Source organism: Bufo bufo, chromosome 6 (assembly GCF_905171765.1).
Source record: "Bufo bufo chromosome 6, aBufBuf1.1, whole genome shotgun sequence".
In the NCBI taxonomy this organism is placed as follows: domain Eukaryota; kingdom Metazoa; phylum Chordata; class Amphibia; order Anura; family Bufonidae; genus Bufo; species Bufo bufo.
Genome location: NC_053394.1, coordinates 181,774,076 through 181,793,320, shown reverse-complemented (window position 1 = coordinate 181,793,320; position 19,245 = coordinate 181,774,076).

The window sequence follows — 19,245 nt, the reverse complement described above, 5'->3', positions numbered from 1 at the left end:
AATGGGTGCGACAGTCCACAAAACCCTGACTTAAAACTGAATCTGTCACCCCAATTGAAAAAGGAAAGATATTGCCCTGTAACACCGATTTTGGACTATTATCTACGGTAAGACATTAGTTGTACTGCAGATAAGGAGTCCAGATCACAATTATTTTTTACTTACTCCTCCGGTTCCCCTGAAGTCATTGCTCAAAGCTGCAGTAAAATATAGATTGAACTGCTGTGTGTGCTAACATAATGGAGAGTCCTGACAATAGATTTCAACACAGCTCTGAGCGCTGACAGCAGGGGGGTAGGGGGGTTCATAAGAAAACACTGAACTCCATATTTGCAGTACTACTCATGTACAGTATAACTGTAGATAACGGTCCAAAATTGGGGTGACTGATTCCATTGAAATGTCTGTAGTCAAACCAAAGAAGTAAGGAACATTTCGACAGATCCAGCGAATAATGAATATTAAGCTTGAAAATGGGTGCAGCATTTGTATTAATTCTATAATAACCAAACGCCATATATGTACGGAGGTTTGCTGGACTTGAGTCTGAGGAGAAGATAGAAGCAGTTTATTACCACTTCTGCCCTCTCTTTTGCTTGGTGCAGAGCACTCAAATCTCAATGTCCCCTAGACCTCTTGGGCCAATCAAAATGTTTCTGTTACGTACAGTGTGCCAACTAACCAGTTTGGCATAAAGCTAAACCTACAGGGATCTGGACTTCACCGCAAGGATACAACCAGGCCGCTACCCCCTGGAGTACTCCTGGTGTAGTTGGCTGCTGACCCACTGGGGTCAGATACACTGGTGCGAAGGACACAGGCAAAAGCCTAGTCTGAACACAGTCCAATAGTCAGGGCAGGCTGAGTACTTGTGTATTCCAAATAGCAGTTCCAAGGTCAGGCAGTTTCAAGGACGAAATTACCTTCACTGGTTACTAGCAAGGAGGAACCACAGCCCAGTTAAAGGGAGATTGATCAGCAACTTAACCAGCAGGGGAAAGCATTAAAGGGGTATTCCCATCACAGACAATGGGGGCATATTGGTAGGATATGCCCCCATTGTCTGATACGGAGTGGGGAGAGTGGTGCAGCCGCCCTCCATTCATTTCTATGGGACCGCCGAGCACTGGCTCAGCTATTTCAGTCGGCCCCATAGAAATTATTGGGAGTGTTGGCCGCGCAAGCGTGGTGCGCTCCCTTTCACTTGTATTGGGAGAGCGCTTGGTGGTCCTCCAGCTACCACTCTCCCTGCACCGTTCTCCGTTCTTCCCGCTCTTGTTCTCTACCAGGGGTTTGCCCCTATTGTCTGTGATGGAAATACCCCTTTAACTCTCTCAGTGATGAAGGTAAGTTCACAGAGCTGAAATCCCAATTCACACAGGGAGAGCAGAGCAATGTCTGCACCTGCTCGGGACAGCAAGACAGCGGTGGGCATGGACTGCAACAGTAATCAACAATAAACAACTGACTCATTTAGGGGACTCATTTAAAGGGGTTGTCCTGCGATAAATATTCTACAGTTTCAAACCAGCACCTGTATTTGAATACTTTTGTCATTGCATGTAATGAAAAATTTTGCATAGCCACTGAGTAAGGGTCCATTCACACGTCCGTAGAATGGGTCTGGATCCATTCATTCTCTATGGGGCCGGAAGAGATGCGGACAGCACACAGTGTGCTGTCCGCATCCGCATTTCCAGAGCGCGACCCCGATCTTCCGATCCGCGGCTCCCGAAAAAAATATAACATGTTCTAATTTTGTCCGACAATTGCGGACAAGAATAGGCAGTTGTATGGGGGTGTCGGCCGGGTGCATTGCGGATCCGTAATTTGCGGATCTGCAATACACTACGGACGTGTGAATGGACCCTAAAATGTATCTGTACAGCACCACCTGCTGCTTGTTTTTTTTCTTATATCTTTGTCCTGCCGCACATGCTCAGTTTCATCCTTGAGCTGCCTCCTGAGCTGTGATAGGGAGACCATGGACACGCCCCCTGAGCTGCCAGCTTAATATGCATCTAGCAGAGCAATGAATGGGGAGATCTATGTGGGGTACAGGGCTGGTTCTAGCTTTGGTAGAAAGGTACTGTAATGTACTATATGATGTCTGATGTTTATTTTTACATTAGACATGGGATAACCCCTTTAAATTTATTTTGGTGTAATTTTTTATACTTAAAAAAAGGAAATATAAAGTTAGGACTGCTAAATCACCACGTGCACTAAATCACAAAAAAGTGGTCATCAAAGGGGGTTGTCTCTCTTCAGTAAATGGCATTTATTACAGTTGTGTTCAAAATTATTCAACCCCCAATGCTGTAAAGGGTTTTAGGGAATTTAGTGTACATTTGTAATTGTGTTCAGAATGAAATCTTACAAGGACTTTTTAAAGAACTAAATGCAACTAAAATGACATCAATTGTTTTTGTAATACAGTATTAAATGTTTTTTTTGTGATTTCTTCATTGACACAATTATTCAACCCCTTAAAGACTACCACTCTTGAGGTTCATTCAAGTGTTTTCGATCAGGTATTGAAAACACCTGTGGATGTCAAGGAGCAGCAATCAAGCATAATAAGCACCAATTGGGCAGATTTAAAAGGACTGTGATAGTCAGCTCCTTCTAGACATTTACTGGTGTGTTTACAAACATGGTGAAGTCAAGAGAATGGACCAGGAAGACAAGAGAAGAGGTGATTTCTCTTCACAGGAAGGGCAATGGCTATAAGAAGATTGCAAAGATGTTAAACATACCAAGAGACACCATAGGAAGCATCATTCGCAAATTCAAGGCAAAGGGCACTGTTGAAACGCTACCTGGTCGTGGCAGAAAGAAGATGCTGACTTCGACTGCTGTGCGCTACCTGAAGCGTGTGACTGCTGAGGAACTGAAAAAAGATTTGTCAGATGTGGGTACTGAAGTTTCAGCTCAGACAATAAGGCGCACACTGCGTAATGAAGGCCTCCATGCCAGAACTCCCAGGCGCACCCCCTTGCTGTCTCCAAAGAATAAGAAGAGTCGACTGCAGTATGCCAAAAGTCATGTGGACAAACCACAAAAGTTTTGGGATAGTGTTCTGTGGACTGATGAAACAAAATTAGAACTGTTTGGGCCCATGGATCAACGCTATGTTTGGAGGAGGAAGAACAACGCCTATGAAGAAAAGAACACCTTGCCTACTGTGAAGCATGGTGGGGGGGTCAATCATGCTTTGGGGCTGATTTGCTTCTACAGGTACAGGGAAGCTTCAGCGTGTGCAAGGTACCATGAATTCAGTACCAGGAGATATTGGATGAAAATGTGATGCAGTCCGTCACAAACCTGAGGCTTGGGAGACGTTGGACCTTTCAACAGGACAATGATCCCAAGCATACCTCCAAGTCCACTAGACTAGAGCATGGTTGCAGATTAAAGGCTGGAACATTTTGAAGTGGCCATCGCAGTCACCAGACTTAAATCCGATTGAGAACCTCTGGTGGGACTTAAAGAAAGCAGTTGCAGCGCGCAAGCCTAAGAATGTGACTGAACTGGAGGCTTTTGCCCATGAAGAATGAGCGAAGATACCCGTAGATCGCTGCAAGACACTTGTGTCAAGCTATGCTTCAAGTTTAAAAGCTGTTATAACTGGAAAAGGATGTTGTACTAAGTACTAAGATTTAATGTCACTTGGGGGTTGAATAAAACTGATAATGATGTGAGCACAGAAAAGACATTTGTGGTTATTTCATTATAAATGTTATGTTATATTTGTCTGACTTACAAGTGCCTCTTTGATTTAATTGTAAACAAGATGACTGAAATGATCAAAATCAATGTCAAACTGGCCAAAACACTCAATTTCAGTGGGGGTTGAATAATTTTGAACACAACTGTATATAGAGAAAGTTAATACAAGGCACTTAGGCTACTTTCACACTTGCGGCAGAGTGATCCGGCAAAACGTATGCCAACTGATGGCATTTCTAAGACTGATCTGTCTTAAAAATGCCTGATCAGTCAGAAAAATACATTCAAATGCCAGATCTGGCAAAACGGATCCGGCATTTATTTTTTTCACCTTTTTTTCAGTGTGCGCATGCGCAGACCGGAAGGACGGATCCAGCATTCCGGTATTTTGAATTTAATACATTCCTATGGGAAAAAATGCTGTATCTGGCATTCAGGCAAGTCTTCAGTTTTTTGGGCCGGAGATAAAACCGTAGCATGCTGCGGTTTTATCTTTTGCCTGATCAATCAAAATGACTGAACTAAAAACATCCTGATGCATCCTGAACGGATTACTCTCCATTCAGAATGCATAGGGATCTACTGTACCTGTTCAGTTCTTTTCCGACATTGAACCCTTTTGATGGAACTCAGTGCCGGAAATGAAACACTAGTGTGAAAGTACTCTTACTAATGTATTGTTATTATCCATATTGCTTCCTTTGATTCATTATTCCATCACATTATATACTGCTCGTTTCCATGGTTACGACCAAAGCAGTGGCCGTGCGTGCGCACTATATGAAAACGCACTAGCCTATGTGCGCTTCCATGGTCCCAGCCAGCAGAGAAGCCAGCACTTTTTCCTATAGTGCGCAATCATGGCCACCACAGATGGATTTCTGGGTTGTCGTAACCATGGAAACAAGCCATTTATAATGTGATGGAAAAATGAATAAAGCCAGCAAAGGAAGCAATATAGACAATCACAATACATTAGTAAGTGGCTTGTATTAACTTTCTCTACATGATAAATGTCACTTGCTGAAGTGACAACCTCTTTAAGGCCTTTTTATCTGCCCATGATATCAGCCTTGGACAAAGCTAAGTAAATTATATATATACTCTCATGGCTAATGCATGGGATATGACATTAGTATAGGACACTTAGAATTTATTGTGTCAGGACGTTACCATATTAGCAGATATACCAAAGAGTATATAATAAGCCTCTTTGGGGGACATTTATGAAGTTGAAATATGTCTATATTAGGCGTATTTCAGGCGCAACAGCCAGTTGCGCCGCAATCTGCAACTTTTCCCCGCTCACGCCAGGTCTAAAACTGTGGGCGGGGAAGAGCCAGCAGGTCTGTCTCATTTACCATTTTCTACACCTGTTTTAGGCATAGAAAAAGGTCTAAATGTAAGACAGCAAGGGAGCTGTCTTACGTTTAGAAGTGGCGGTGGATCTGTCGAAGTTATGTAGAGGCTGGCGCATGATATGCTTCCCAATGTTATCTTTTTCTGACTTCTAAATGCACTAAAAATGATCTTTATTCTCTGCTCACACTGTATGCTAATGATTAAGGAGGCCGGCAGCTCCTGCCATGAGGTCAGCTCCTCACTGTGCACTTCTGTTCTGGAGCATGCTCTCAGAGTTCAGGCCGAGCACAGTGAAGAGAACAAGAATGAGTACGTCCAGCCTTACTGCTTATTGGCTGAAAGCGCTACACAACATCACATGAACGAGAGGCCAGGCGAGATCTCAGGAAGGACCAGGGATGACATTCCCAGTAGAAGGAGAGGGCGGAGCGTTTAGGCTGACTTCCGTGCAGTAGTTGATGTAAAAGTTCTCATTAGCATACAGTGGGAACTGGGAATAAAGATCATTTATAGTGCAAGTCAGAAAAAGAAGACGACAACACTGGGAAGCACATCATGATACCATAAGGGTGTTCTAGTTCGTTTGGAGGGTAGAAACAGGCCAACACATTTAAGCATCTCCTGTTTATTGGCCCAAGCCTTATATATCTCCTTTGGAAACTGAAAGGTGGAATCTGGTTGCTATGGGCTACTAAGCCAATTCTACTTTTACACCAGTTTGATAAATCTCCCCAATAGTCCTTAGAAGATACTGAGTAAATCCAACCTCATAAAGAACACTTATTAAAAAACAAAGCCGCAATTCAGAATCTGTGTGTGAAAAACTAAGTACACCCTTAGACCAATTTTACATCAACATATACAGTCCTTGAAATGCACTCTGTGTGACGGCAGTGTCTCAAACTGATAAACTCAATGCCTTAAAATTTATAATGCTGTGTGTTCCTGCCCAACAGCGTATGTACTGAATTGTACTCGGATAATGCCAACATTAGTATTAGACCCGAGTTCAGCCAGGAACACACAGCAATATTGACTGCCCTGATGAGATTCTGCATGGCCAAAGATAGCCTACCACTCTGCTCATATTAAAAATCTGAATCAGCGTTGTCCCTTGAGGCGGTGGAAAGAATCATAGAAGTGAGATCGCCAGCCGTAATGAGAGAGACCTGAGGATGCTGAGAGGAGCAGAACTTGTGAGACAAAACCCTAGGTTGCTTATGGGACCTGTCTCTGGAGGTGGAGTGTGACCTGCAAAATATTGTTACGCGGGTGCACGTGAAATATGTAGTGATCCCGGTGGGGTGAGGGAGGCTTGTGGGTGCCTTCCTTAGAAGAGGACATATAGCCTGGGGAAAAAGCCTGAAGGAAAAAAAAAGTCAGCCAGAGGCCAGATACCCCTACAGGGAATCCACGCTTTGAAAGTATTGGGAGGGAAAGAAGCCCCTCCCAAGAATAGATGAAGGCAGGGAAGGCGCCAAAAAAAAGAATTGGAAGAAGAAAGAGGCAGAGAAAGGTACAGCTTATTTAGAATGGAAGCTGGGGCCTCGAGTAGAAAGCCGGGAACTAGGCACTGTTGGAGCTTCAGGCCATGAAACATTGCGGTGCAGAACGAACCACCCCAAAAAGAAAAATACTACATTGAAAGCCACCCTGGGAGAAGCAATGGTCATCCTGGGCAAAAAATGCGCCTGAGTCTCGGGAGGCGGTGAGAGACTGGCAAGGCCTAGGGGGCAGAGCAAGGGGGCAGAGGAAGGTAGAGGACACAAGCACTAAGGTGGATAAAGAAAGCAAAAGGAGAAAGGCCCATACTTACCACCTGGAATCTATGAGTGCAGCAGGGTGGCCACTTTGGCAAACTCGCACATGAGTGGAATTGCCAGCATTCAAATGCAGATGCAGTAGTGGGGGACGGGGTGATTGGCGAGGTTACCGAAGTATGGGCCCACAGAAGGTTCTACTAAAGTGGAGACCCATGATGAAGACCCGCCTGCCGCAGGACAAAAAAAGCAGCAAGACCTGCAGAACAAAATGAGGCATATCATGTAGTGACGGGGATGAGCCTCCTTATCGCACCCGGATGTTTTGATCCAGGCGACGGGGAGATGCAGTGGCGGCCGTGCATGGAGCAGGAGCGAAGCAGGTGCCGGGGAGCGGGGTAAGTATAATCTGTATGAGAGGCCCGTGCATTGGTGGGCATGTTTTAAACATTGGATAACCCCTTTAAACTTACACTTATCTGATCACTGGTAGATGCATACTGATAGGGAACTTAGAATGTGAGCCCCATTGGGGACAGTTGGATGCAAATGTCTGTAAAGCGCTGCGGAATATAGTAGCGCTATATAAGTGCATAAAATAAATAAATAAATACATTGCCCTGCATCAGCACTGTAATGTATTTTCCCTGTCAGTGCTTGGCTTTCATACATTGCAACCCTCGTGGCCCTTATTAGGCCTCTGGTTACCAATGGGACTAGGGCTGGGTGAATATGGCAAAAAAAATATCTTTATGGATGATTATCAATTATAATCACAAATGCATTATTTCTTTTGTCTTGCAATTTTTATTTTTATGTTGGGGGTGCACTGTATGTAGAGGGGTGCCCATACACAGTAGGTACTGTCCTCCAGTCCCCTCTTTATATACTATCTCTTAATATATATATATATATATATATATACATACAGTACAGACCAAAAGTTTGGACACACCTTCTCATTCAAAAAATTTTCTTTATTTTCATGACTATGAAAATTGTAGATTCACACTGAAGGCATCAAAACTATGAATTAACACATGTGGAATTATATACATAACAAACAAATGTGAAACAACTGAAAATATGTCATATTCTAGGGTCTTCAAAGTAGCCACCTTTTGCTTTGATTACGGCTTTGCACACTCTTGGCATTCTCTTGATGAGCTTCAAGAGGTAGTCCCCTGAAATGGTTTTCACTTCACTGGTGTGCTCTGTCAGGTTTAAAAAGTGGGATTTCTTGCCTTATAAATGGGGTTGGGACCATCAGTTGCGTTGAGGAGAAGTCAGGTGGATACACAGCTGATAGTCCTACTGAATAGACTGTTAGAATTTGTATTATGGCAAGAAAAAAGCAGCTAAGTAAAGAAAAACTAGTGGCCATCATTACTTTAAGAAATGAAGGTCAGTCAGTCAGCCGAAAAATTTAGAAAACTTTGAAAGTAAGGGCTATTTGACCATGAAGGAGAGCGATCGGGTGCTGCGCCAGATGACCTGGCCTCCACAGTCACCGGACCTGAACCCAATCGAGATGGCTTGGGGTGAGCTGGACCGCAGAGTGAAGGCAAAAGGGCCAACAAGTGCTAAGCATCTCTGGGAACTCCTTCAAGACTGTTGGAAGACCATTTTAGGGGACTACCTCTTGAAGCTCATCAAGAGAATGCCAAGAATGTGCAAAGCAGTAATCAAAGCAAAAGGTGGCTACTTTGAAGAACCTAGAATATGACATATTTTCAGTTGTTTCACACTTGTTTGTTATGTATATAATTCCACATGTGTTAATTCATAGTTTTGATGCCTTCATAGTCATGAAAATAAAGAAAACTCTTTGAATGAGAAGGTGTGTCCAAACTTTTGGTCTGTACTGTATATATATATATATATATATATATATATATATATGTATATACATTTCTGTCTCTCTGTCTGTTCTTTATGCACAGCCAAACGACTGGACCGATCTGCACCAAATATGGCACATAGGTACATCAGGTGTCTGGAAGGTTTTAGACGGTGTGTCCTAGAGAGCTAAGACCCGGTCCTAGAGAGTTAAGATTGGGTCTTAGCTTTCTAGGACGCACTGTTCCTGAGATATTCCCAAAAAATGTATTAGCCAATAGGAGCTTGCAGCTTCACTCACATTCTAACTGCCATTCACACAGTCACAGACATGACCCTTATTATCAAATAGCTACTCACAGGTCTGTCACGTACCGGCAGGACAGGTAGTGGATCCTCTGGACCAGAGAGGCGATGGCGCGGGTTGTACTAGAGGACCGGTTCTAAGCAGTTACTGGTCTTCACCAGAGCCCGCCGCAAAGCGGGATGGATTTGCTGCGGCGGTAACTACCAGGTCGTGTCCCCCAGTAACAACTCGACGTCTCTGGCTGGTGATATGGCGTGGTACACAGGGAGAAGGCAAGAGCGAAGTCGGACGTAGCAGCGGTCAGGGCAGGCGGCAAAGGTTCAAAGGCGAGTGGACGGTAGCAACGGGTACGGCAACAGGTAAGGCAAACAAACATAGAAAGGAACGCTTTCTCTGAGGCACAAGGCACAAAGATCCGGCAGAAAGCTGTGGGAGGAGAAGGTATAAATGGGCAGTGCACAGGTGCAGCCTAATTAAGTCAGCACTGCCTCTCACAACCTTAACCCTTAATAACCCCTTTGGACCAGGCACTAATCACCGGTGCACTGGTCCTTTGAATCTAAGAGTCCCGGCGCGCGCGCCCCCTAGAGAGCGAGGACGCACGCGCCGAGACGCTGGAGTGCTGCCTGGGGGCATACGCTGTGAGCGCTCCGAGGCCAGCAGGGGACCAGGAGCGCTCAGCGTAACAAGGTCATTCAGTCTGGACATACACAGTTACACCAGGTTTCCATAACAACTCAAAACTTATATTAGCTTTTATATTAAGGGGACAGAGTTCTGTGGAGGTCTTATATTAAGGGGGCATAGCGCAGTGGGCGGGGGGGTGTGTGTCACTGTTAAAGAGGAGAGGCACTGTGCAGGTCAATGTTAAGGGTGCAGGCCACTGTGTAGGCCCTCTGGGGGGGTCACTGTTGAGGGGGCCGAATGCTCTGGAGGTCACTGTTAAGGGGGTCAGCCGCTGTGGGGGGATCGCTGTTAAGGATGCAGGCTGGTGTGGAGGTCAATGTTAAGGGGGCGGAGTGCCATAGAGGTCACTGTTAAGGGCTACTCACTGTGGAGGTCACTGTTCAGGGGTGGGCCACTGTGTAGATTACTGTAAATGGAGTAGGGCACTGTGAAGGTCCCAGTTAAGTGGGTGGGGTTCTGTGGAGGTCACTGTTAAGGGGTCAGGTCACTGTGGAGGTCACTGTTAGGGGGGCGGGTGCTGTGAAGGTCAAATTTAAGGGCAGGGTGCTGTGGAGGGTCAATGTTAAGGGGACGGGCCGCTGTGGAGAACACTATTATGGGGGCTGTGAAGGTCACAGTTAACAGGGTGGGGCACTGTGGAGATCACTGTTAAAGGGGCGGGCTGCTGTGGAGGTCAACGTTAAGGGGGTGGGCTGCTGTGGAGGTCGCTATTAAGGGGGAGAGGTGCTGTAGAGGTCACTGTTATGGGGAACACTGTGGATATCATTTAACCTCACTCACAAACATTAATGAAATAGTCGAAATATACCCGTACAAAGCCGGGTCATCCTGCTAGAGGACTGGATGAGAGTATCTGATGTATACAGTGGGAGTAGGGTATATAGTGTATACAGAGGTAGGAGTGGAAGAGGGTAGATAGTGTATACAGAGGTAGGAGTGGAGGAGAGTATAGAGTGTATATAAAAGGAGAACTGGAAGAGGGTATATAATGTATATGGATGGAGGACTGGAGGAGGGTATATAGTGTATATAGAGGGAGGACTGAAGACGGGTATATATGTATATGGATGGAGGACTAGAGGAAGATATATATATAGAGAGAGAGAGGTAGTACAGGAGGAGGGTATATATTGTAATGTATACAAAGGTAAGACTGGAGGAGGGCATATAGTATATACAAAGGTAAGACTGGAGAAGGGCATATGTGAGAAATGGACAACATTTCTCATAACTTTTATTATCTGTGTATGTGTTTATATCTGTTGTGTGACTCTATATGTTTTCATGCCACTTGGTATGTTCCCGTTCTGTCTAGATCAGTAGGAGCTATTCACCTTTCATACGATTCAAATTAGCATCCTCCTGCTAACAAATGTAGTAGTAACGAGATTTCTTGTACGGGACACTAGAGCCTCCTGGAAATGCATACACCCAGACAAAATGGAACGTTACCCAGCAGGGATCCAGCAGCTTTTCAAATAGAGAAAAGAAGATAAAGAAAATATCTCATAAGTAATAACACATCTCTCTGTACAACTCATGTATTAATAATTGTAATCATTGCATTCAGTGTAATGTGGGCATTGTAGGGAGTCCAAACATCCTAGCCCTGACAGCCAGCTGTCCCACATAACAAACATCTCACCTTCTGGGACCCCTAGACCGGTCATATGTGGTATTAATGATCACCCTGATAATTATATACATCATTAAAACATGTTGGCGCCCGAATATCTATTAGTGTGTACGGGAAGCCATTTTTTATTAATATTTCCTGTCTGTCTGGGCCGTTTCTAGGGAATTTTACCAACAGGGCGAACATTAAAAAAGCGCCCCCCCCCCCCCTTAAAGGGGATGTCTTACTTCAGTAAGTTGCATTTATCATGTATCAGTATCACACATGATAAGCTAAGATACAGTGGTTCAGCCGGCAGTATCATACACAGCCTTTGGCTGCTATTAGTAATATTTTCCTTTTAATCTACCACTGTATTTCCAGTAACAGCCTTCCCATCACATGATGACAGCCTCACATACCTCTTACATCCAGTGATGTCTCCTTTGATGTAGATGTTCTCTTTCCTCATCTTCTTTCAGACCAGACCATCATTTTTCAGCCATTTTTGGTCTCTGCAGTTTGACAAAAAAATCTTAGTTTACTACTTTTCCATCATCCTCCCATCTTCTGGACAAATCATCCTACTACCCCTAATACTGTGCCACTGTGCTCCCCAATATTACACTGTAGAAACCGATAAACCCCCTATTAATACTAGTACCACACAGAGCCCCCCATTTAAAATACACCTTCTTTGTGGCCTCAGTAGAAGCCCCCATAGTGTTCCACTCCCCCCTTCCCCCATATAAAATACCCTTTCTTTGTGGCCTCAGTAGATGCCCCCATAGTGCCCCCCAATAATGTGCCAGTAAGAAGTGCCCCCATAGATGCCCCCCAATCATGTGCTAGTAAGAAGTGCCCCCATAGATTCCCCCCAATAATGTGCCAGTAAGAGGTTCCCCCTATAGATGCCCCCCAAATCATGTGCCAGTAACAAGTGCCTCTCCAGGCCCCCCCCCCCCAGATCATGTGCCACAAGTATTGTCCCGTATAAAAATAAAAAACACTTATACTTACCTCCATGGCACCTATGCGATGCAGGCCTCTACCGGCCTGTGTCCCGCGATGTACGGCTCAGGCGGTGCGATGACGTCATCCCGCCGCCTGCACCGGCCTCTGATAGGCTGTGGGCCTTGTGGCCGGCAGCCTATCAGAGGAACAAGGAGGGGACACGCTGTCACGGAACCATGAACCAGACGTACAACAAGGGATAAGTGAAAATAAGAAGGCTTTATTGAAAATAAAGCTGTAAAGCAAAAGTCCAAACGGATGGCGAAACCGAAGCAGAGTCTTTGCGAAGCCAGAGGTCAGGAACCAGAAGGGTAGTCAGACGAAGCCAGGATCAGGAACCAGCAGGGTAGTCAGACGAAGCCAGGATCAGGAACCAGCAGGGTAGTCGGACGAAACCAGGATCAGGAACCAGCAGGGTAGTCGGACGAAACCAGGATCAGGAACGAGAAGCAGCAGCAGTCTAGAAGCATGTGAACACAGGAGGACCAAGCAAGGAACTGAAGCCACAGACCTCCTATATATATGAGCTAGGCATCCAGCTCCTCCCAGTGGGAAGGAGGAACCGCAGGGTGGGAGGCTACAAGAAACCCAGAAACCAAGATGGCCGCCAGCACATGTCAAACGAAGGAGAACAGCAAGAAGGTAAGACCATGACAGTACCTCCCCCTCAAGGGCCCCTCCTCCGCGGAGTAAAGAACGGTTTCTGAGGGAAGCGTGCGTGGAAGGCTCGGAGCAAGGCAGGAGCATGGACATCTGCGGAGGGAACCCAGGAACGCTCCTCTGGACCATAACCACGCCAATGGACCAAAAACTGCACCCGACCAGGCGTGAGTCCAGGATATTGCTCACCTCATACTCCTCACGATTACCCACTTGGACCGGACGAGGCCGAGGAACCGAGGAAGTGAAACGATTACACACCAGTGGCTTCAACAGGGAGACATGAAACACGTTGGAGATCCGCATGCCAGGAGGAAGCGCAAGGGCATAGGCTACCGGGTTTACCCTGCGAAGCACTCGGAAGGGACCAACAAAGCGAGGCGCCAGCTTGGGAGTGGGCACTCGAAGGTTGAGGTTGCGGGTGGACAACCATACACGGTCTCCGACCTGGTAGGAAGGAGCAGGCGCTCGTCTGCGATCAGCCTGGAGTCTCTGGCGCTGCGCAGAGACCTCAAGGGACTTCTGGATCAGTACCCAAGAAGCACGTAGGACGGAAAGGTGATCCTCCACAGCCGGAATATCCTGGGGAGAGAATACCTCCGGTAACACGGCAGGTTGGAACCCATAATTGGCCATGAAGGGAGACGTCCCAGAGGAAGAGTTCACCGCCGTGTTCCTGGCAAACTCAGCCCAAGGCAGGAGGTCAACCCAATTGTCTTGGTGATCGGAGACATAGCAACGAAGGAATTGCTCCAAGGCCTGATTGGATCGTTCTGCGGCCCCATTGGACTGAGGGTGGTAGGCCGAGGAGAAGGAGAGATGAATCCCCAACTGGGAGCAAAAGGCGCGCCAGAACCTGGACACAAACTGACTCCCCCGATCCGACACAATCTCCTTGGGCAAACCGTGCAATCGGAAGACCTCCCTGGCAAAAATCGTGGCCAACTCTTGTGCAGAGGGTAACTTCTTGAGAGGAACACAGTGGCACATTTTGGAAAACCGATCCACAATCATGAGAATGACCGTATGGCCTCGGGATGCAGGGAGGTCCACAATGAAATCCATCCCCAGGTGTGACCATGGGCGCTCCCCGGTGGCTATGGGTTGCAGAAGGCCCAACGGAAGGTGCCGAGGGGACTTACTCTGGGCACAAACGGAGCATGCCGCTACATATGCGGCGATGTCGGAACGTAGGGAAGGCCACCAGAACAGACGTGAAACAGCCCAGGACAGCTGATTCTTTCCAGGATGCCCCGCGGTCTTAGAGTTATGGTAGGTTCGCAACAACCGAGTGCGCAACTCCTCAGGCACAAAACATCTGCCGTTGGGCCTCCCAGAGGGAGCACCAGATTGAGCCGCCAAAATCTGCTCACCCAGGGGAGAGGTCAGGCTGGTGCGAATGGCGGCCAAGATCTGATTCGGAGGTATGACCGAAGTCGGAATCGACTCCTCCCTGGACAGCTCGGAGTACTGCCGTGATAAGGCATCCGCCCTGATGTTCTTGGAACCGGGTAGGTAGGAGACCACGTAATTAAAACGTGACAAGAACAGAGCCCATCTGGCCTGACGTGGTGTCAATCTCTTGGCCTCAGAAAGGTAGGTCAGATTCTTGTGTTCCGTCAGGATGAGGACCGGAACCACCGAACCCTCGAGCAAGTGCCTCCATTCTTTAAGGGCCTGCACGATGGCCAATAACTCCCTGTCACCAATCTGATAGTTGCACTCCGCGGAAGACAGTTTCCGGGAGTAAAACCCACAAGGAAGCAGAGGACCCTCTGGTGTTCTACGCTGAGACAGAAGGGCGCCTACTCCCGTCTCAGACGCGTCCACCTTGAGGACAAAGGGCAACCCAGGGTTGGGATGCGACAGAATCGGAGCCGACACAAAGGCGGACTTTAGAGCCTCAAAAGCTCGGATGGCCTCGAGCGGCCAGACCTGGGAATTACTGCCCTTCCTGGTCAGATCCGTGAGAGGCTTGGCTAGCATGGAAAAGTCCCTGATGAACTTCCGATAATAATTGGCGAAGCCCAAAAAGCGCTGCAGGGAACGAAGACCACTGGGCTGGGGCCACTGTAAGACAGCCGAAACCTTCTCAGGATCCATGGAGAACCCCTCAGCGGAAATGATGTAACCTAAGAAGGTTACCTGGGATCGGTGAAATTCGCATTTCTCAAGCTTACCGAACAGCCTGTTCTCTCGTAACCGTTGCAACACTCGTCTGACATCCAGAATGTGGGCCTCCATGGATTCAGAATATACCAAGATGTCATCCAAATAGACCACCACACACTGCTGCAACAGGTCACGGAAAACATCGTTGATGAATTCCTGAAAGACTGCGGGCGCATTGCACAACCCAAAGGGCATAACCAAGGATTCATAATGACCGGTCCTGGTGTTAAACGCGGTCTTCCACTCATCGCCCGCCTTGATCCTTACCAGGTTATATGCCGCCCTCAGGTCGAGTTTGGTAAAGACCGTGGCCCCTTTAAGGCGATCGAACAGCTCGGAAATCAAGGGTATCGGGTAAGCGTTCTTGATTGTGATGCGATTGAGACCCCTGTAATCGATGCAAGGCCTCAACTCACCGCCCTTCTTTTTTACAAAGAAAAATCCAGCCCCTGCCGGGGACGAGGATTTGCGAATGTGTCCGCGTGAAAGCGCCTCCCTCACGTACTCCTCCATGGCCTCATTCTCCGCTACCGACAGTGGATAGACTTTGCCACGAGGAGGAACGGCACCAGATTGTAACTCTATGGCACAATCGTATGGGCGGTGCGGAGGTAGGGCAACCGCGCGCACCTTATCGAATACATCCCGGTACTCCTCGTATTCAGGAGGCAACAGAGAGTCCGAGGAAGTACACAGCAACTTGACAGACCCATGGATGCAACTAGCCCCACACTGCGGTGACCACGAGAGGATCTCGGCCGATCTCCAATCGAAAGTCGGATTATGCTTCCGGAGCCAGGGGTACCCCAAGACCACCGAGTAGTGTGGAGACGAAATAACCTGGAGGCAGACCGACTCTCTGTGAACGGCACCAATGGCTATCCCCACTGGAAGGGTCTCATGAGTCACGTGTGGCGGCAGAAGGGGTCTGCCGTCTATCGCCTCAAGAGCCAGTGGGGAACCTCGAGCCTGCAGAGGAATGGAATTGGCGGCAGCGAACACATTATCAATGAACAAACCACCAGCACCAGAGTCCACCAACGCCCGACAGGATCTCAGGTGCGAGCGTTTCCCGGACGGTTCGGACATGCCAACCGAAAATGCCCACCGAGACCACAGTACATGCATCGGCCCTCGCGTCTCCGGAGTACCCTCTCCCCCTCGGACAGGCGAGCAAACCCCAGCTGCATGGGTTCACCCCCAGACAAGTCATCCCCAGGAGGCGTGGGAGGAGAGGGAGGCACGGGTGGGACAACAAACGTAGGCGCCAATCTGTTAGAAAACCTCCGCAGGCTCTCCTTAAAGGAAGGTCTCTCCCTGAGTCTGGTGTCAATCAAAATCAGGAAAGAAATAAGAAGGCTTTATTGAAAATAAAGCTGTAAAGCAAAAGTCCAAACGGATGGCGAAACCGAAGCAGAGTCTTTGCGAAGCCAGAGGTCAGGAACCAGAAGGGTAGTCAGACGAAGCCAGGATCAGGAACCAGCAGGGTAGTCAGACGAAGCCAGGATCAGGAACCAGCAGGGTAGTCGGACGAAACCAGGATCAGGAACCAGCAGGGTAGTCGGACGAAACCAGGATCAGGAACGAGAAGCAGCAGCAGTCTAGAAGCATGTGAACACAGGAGGACCAAGCAAGGAACTGAAGCCACAGACCTCCTATATATATGAGCTAGGCATCCAGCTCCTCCCAGTGAGAAGGAGGAACCGCAGGGTGGGAGGCTACAAGAAACCCAGAAACCAAGATGGCCGCCAGCACATGTCAAACGAAGGAGAACAGCAAGAAGGTAAGACCATGACACACGCCTCTCCCTCCCCTGCCCCGCCGCAGCACAGCCATCTGTATAGCTGTCCTGAGGACGGCGATACAGATGACTATTGAGCTGAGCGCTTCCACAATGGAAGCGCTCATCTCCCCGATACGCTCTCCGACCGTTGTTGCCCCCTCTTCTTGCTGGAGACACAACTCGCCTGGCTGTAGAAATGGCCCTGGCTCCACCCTCTACTGAATAGTGATAAAAATTAATGATTGGGAACATTTCATGGACACAATTTGGGGATCTGATCAACATTGGGTTGTGTTCCACGTCTTTCAGTCCCCGGAAAACAGAACAGATGCTTATCATACAATTTGTGGAGTAAGAACATTTCTGTTTTTATCCTTTTATTTTTATAACTGTTTTGTGCACGTTTTGTATTCGGTTTGCGTTACCGTGTATTTGCTATAACTGTGGCCTGTGCTACTGTGAGCCTGCTTGCTAGTGGGGCGCTGTGAGGTTTTCTATGAGCCCCTAATTAATTGGTGTATTAATTTAAATGTCATAAATGGTGGCGTATTGGGGGTGCATGAAAGGCTGTGTTGGGGTGTGATCTAGGTTCAATCTCAGGCCTGTGTGTAGCGAGAGATTGAGTGCGTGAAATAGATCGACCCTTGGCAGTCGCACCCGGGTCACATGACAGGCCAGTTCCCATACGTGACAGCATATAATGTATGTAGAGGAAGGACTGGAGGAGGGTATGTAGTGTATATAGAGGGAGGAATGGAGGAGGGTATATAGTGTATATAGAGGGAGGACTGGAGGAGGGTATATATGGGGTAATTTATCAAACTGGTGTAAAGTAGAACTGGTTTAGTTGCCAATAGCAACCAAGACAACTTCTTTGAAAAATGGAAACTGATTGTTTGCTATGAGCAACTAAGCCAGTTCTACTTTACACCAGTTTGATAAATGTCCCCAATAGTATATATAGAGGGGGACTGGATGAGGGTATATAGTGTATATAGAGGGAGGACTGGAGGAGAGTATATAGTATGTATATGGAGGGGGACTGGGAGAGAGTATATATTGTATATAGAGGGAGGAGCAGAGGAGGGTATATAGTGTATATGAAAAGAGGACTGGAGGAAGGTATATAATGTATATAAAGGGAGGACTGGAGGAGAGTGTATAGTATGTATATAGAGGGGGACTGGGAGAGAGTATACAGTCAGGTCCATAAATATTGGGACATGGACACAATTCTAACATTTTTGGCTCTATACACCACCACAATGGATTTCAAGTGAAATGAACAAGATGTGCTTTAACTGTAGACTGTCAGCTTTAATGTGAGGGTATTTACATCCAAATCAGGTGAACGGTGTAGGAATTACAACAGTTTGCATATGTGCCTCCCACTTGTTAAGGAACCAAAAGTAATGGGACAGAATAATAATCATAAATCAAACTTTCACTTTTTAATATTTGGTTGCAAATCCTTTGCAGTAAATTACAGCCTAAAGTCTGGAACTCATAGACATCCCCAGACGCTGGGTTTCATCCCTGGTGATGCTCTGCCAGGCCTCTACTGCAACTGTCTTCTGTTCCTGCTTGTTCTTGTGGCATTTTCCCTTCAGTTTCGTCTTTAGCAAGTAAAAAGCATGCTCAATCGGATTCAGGTCAGGTGATTGACTTGGCCATTGCATAACATTCCACTTCTTTCCCTTAAAAAACTCTTTGGTTGCTTTTGCATTATGCTTTGGGTTATTGTCCATCTGCACTGTGAAGCGCCGTCCAATGAGTTCTGAAGCATTTGGCTGAATATGAGCAGATAATATTGCCAAAAACACTTCAGAATTCATCCTGCTGCTTTTGTCAGCAGTCACATCATCAATAAATACAAGAGAACCAGTTCCATTGGCAGCCATGCATGCCCACGCCATGACACTACCACCACCATGCTTTATGATTATGTGGTATGCTTAGGATCATGAGCAGTTCCTTTCCTTCTTCATACTCTTCTCTTCCAATCACTCTGGTACAAGTTGATCTTGGTCTCATCTGTCCATAGGATGTTGTTCCAGAACTGTGAAGGCTTTTTTAGATGTCGTTTGGCAAACTCTAATCTGGCCTTCCTGTTTTTGAGGCTCACCAATGGTTTACATCTTGTGGCGAACCCTCTGTATTCACTCTGGTGAAGTCTTCTCTTGATTGTTGACATTGACACACATACACCTACCTCCTGGAGAGTGTTCTTGATCTGGCCAACTGTTGTGAAGGGTGTTTTCTTCACCAGAGAAAGAATTATTCGTTTCCACCACAGTTGTTTTCTGTGGTCTTC